The sequence below is a fragment of the Amyelois transitella genome, chromosome 8 (genome assembly GCF_032362555.1).
Source record: "Amyelois transitella isolate CPQ chromosome 8, ilAmyTran1.1, whole genome shotgun sequence".
Taxonomy (NCBI): domain Eukaryota; kingdom Metazoa; phylum Arthropoda; class Insecta; order Lepidoptera; family Pyralidae; genus Amyelois; species Amyelois transitella.
Window position 1 is genome coordinate 7807787 of NC_083511.1, and position 3145 is coordinate 7810931.

A 3145-nucleotide genomic window follows, 5' to 3' on the forward strand; every position below is an offset into this window, starting at 1 on the left:
GTATTGAGATGCAAGAAGAAAACGGTCTAATGTCACAATCGCCAATCACCGGCTGCAACTTGCGACTTGCTGTGACTTGCGACTTCACATTCAGTACACACGTTACCACTTCCATAGTCTTATACTACTCCGAATTCTAGGATCTTGTGATATTGGTGTCCTCATTTTACGAATACTCTTTTTAGAAATCTATGGAATTATTATACTACAAAATCGTAATTATAAAAAAAACATGCTGTAAATTAAGCGGACTGTACAATATGTAATTGAAGACACAAAATTTATTATACAACATTTTTTCGCTTTCTCTCTCTCTTCGATCCATAAGTCCTGTCTTTTCCTTAATTATTTCATATGGATCAAGACATTTAATGCCTTGTTATGGTTATAACATTTTGAGTTTGTAAAATCATTCAAACTTACAAGTCAAAAACCAGTCTGAAATAGTTGCAGGTAGTTCATAACTAGTTCGTCACCAAGATAATATGAGAAACACTAAAAAAAGTTTTTAATAGTAATTGGAGAATTTATATTTTGTCGTTATTATCTTTGGAAAATTCTTGTCTCAAAATAAAGGTTGATGCGTGCATGACTAAAGAAGTTCTGGAATAGCAAGCAGGCATTAGGTGGTGTATTTTTTGGACCAAAAATATTCCAGCTCTTAAGCAGTAAGCACATTCTACATTTTCTTCTCTTCCAGAAGAGTATAATATTTTACCAAAACATTTTGATATTTCCTTCATTCTCAAAACAAAATCATAAATTATATAAAATTACTAGTGACGGCACTTCAAATCAAGAGCTACTCAGGTAATGGGCCGATTAGTCGTTTATCCCTATGATTGGCGATGAAATCTATGGTTAGCTTAATAGGGATCCACGAAAAGGATCGAATTTTGGATCGATTTCTTGTTATAAGTTATGTCAGTTGAGGTCAGAGCATTAGATTCTATAGCCCGAGTTTAAAAGTTTAATCCCTGCTCATAGCGCACTAAGCATTGCTTTTATGGAAATAAAGAAAACTTTCAATTACTTTATGTTGATTAAAATTTTGTCCTCAAATCGTAGGTACTCGTATTCTCATAATTATCTCACCAGTTTCATAATTTTTACCTTCTTAATTTCACAGACTGTCATATAATTTACACACCAAGATACAACGAACCGTATCTGCAACTAGAAGACCTGCAAGAAGAATTTTTAATGCCATTAATGATGGAATTGAGATTGTAATAATGACAGTTTGCTAGCCCATCTTTTTGAAATTATACTAACTTTTATTACTAACTCAATATAGCTTACCTATTATTATTTAGATATATAGTTGATCGAAGCATTATGTGCCAAACATTTAAGTGTCGAAACCAATGTCATTGACTGGAACACGGCAGGTAGCAGTGACTTGGGTGGTTGTTCGCGAGCCGCCTGTGTGTTCCCATGCTTTACTGTTTATTGTTACTCGGAATCACACTCAGAATCGAAATCGTTGCTCGGATTAGTATATCGATGTTAGTGTTAAAGTATTTATGTGTTTATGCAAAATATATTCTGCATATGAATTCTAAATTGAGTAGGGACTTACAAAGATTATTTTCCACAGAAATTGTAAGTTATTCCTATTGTCTCATAGTAAAATTAAGTAGGAACATAACTTACAGTAATTCATCTATGTCCTCTTTGTCTTCATGTCCTCTTTCCTATAGGCAGTGAAGGGACCTAGCTAGATACCCATACAGATTTAATTTTTTTTTAACACATTCGTACGGATGTAGTAGGTATAAATAGCTAAGTAGTTTATAATCTTAGTAGTCTTTGTCTGAAACTCTTTTACCCAAATTTTATTAACTGTTTAAGTATTTTTCAAGTTTATAAAATGCCACACATATTTTACTGCGGAAAAGTATCACTAATTTTACAACTTCACACATCAGCCGAAATAGCTCAGTTGGGAGAGCGTTAGACTGAAGATCTAAAGGTCCCCGGTTCAATCCCGGGTTTCGGCATACCTTATTTTTCGCTTTCTTTTTTTAATTTAACTTTTTCAATCTTTTTGTAGATAAATGTAAAATTTAGTAGAGATTGTCTAAGCTGAAGTGACGCGCCCCACCTTCGTATTTACGCACACAAGCAAATATGCATAGGATTATCAATAGTACTAACGTGTTTAACTTTTAGCGTTACAAAGGAGAACAAGACGATATATTCGATGATATCCATGTTCTCGCTTAACACATACAATTCAGCTTATTAACTTTGATACCTGTAATATTTCCTCGATGGGTATCAATTTGCGAACACACGCATGTATCATTAACAATCCCCGATTTATACGCCAGTCCAGACAAATAGGTGTGAAACTAAGAGTAAAATAAATGTAGAATGCGCAAATTAGTTGCAATTTTTATTTTATATATTTATATTTTTATTATTAAAAATAAGGTGCACATAAAAACATGTTTAGCGAAGACCATTTTGAAGCCAACAATATTCTGCTTTCAATTAAATCCAAGTAATACACGCTTATTTTAAGCGTTCAGTAGGTACCTAATAGTAATAAATAGGTTCTTTAGTTAAAATTTTTAGATAAACAGAATGACCCTTTAAAAGTATATCAGCTAGGTAAGTACTTTTTTTTCGTGCAAATTGTAAGTCAATCAAAGGAAAGTATTATACATTTTATCTGTTACTGTCATCTTGCCATTATCAATCCATCATTATGCCACTCAGCTAAAAGTGGCCATTGAGTCTCTTGCGATTATGACTATTGGTTCTGTTTACTCCATAAGGAATAAGGATATAAAACCAATCTTGCACTAAATCTGTAACTAATCACAACGTCGAATAAATACACGCAAAAAATTAAAAAAAAAAGTCCCAATTTTGAAATTTTAAGTTCATAATTTAAATCGCGCGTTCTACTCTAAATAATTGTACTTAACGTATGGCGCAAAACCACGAATAGGGAATTCATTGGGTAATACCATAGGGTGTTACTTTAAATGCTCGACCATTTGTTGTGTACTGGTTTACGCTGGCGAAAACGTATTGTAGTTTTTAATTTTAATCGCGCCATCCATCGCTGCGAATTATAGGGCCTCTCAGCCCGCTTACATGATATGTAGTGTAATAAAAAAGAAATGAATGC

General features: G+C 33.1%; 1 non-coding gene across 1 annotated transcript; it reads left to right on the top strand.

Moving 5' to 3' along the window:
• Positions 1 to 1930: 1930 nt before the first annotated feature.
• Trnaf-gaa (transfer RNA phenylalanine (anticodon GAA)) lies at positions 1931 to 2003 on the top strand. The gene has a single exon. It is a non-coding gene; the product is annotated as a tRNA-Phe (tRNA).
• The last annotated feature ends 1142 nt before the right edge of the window (positions 2004 to 3145 follow it).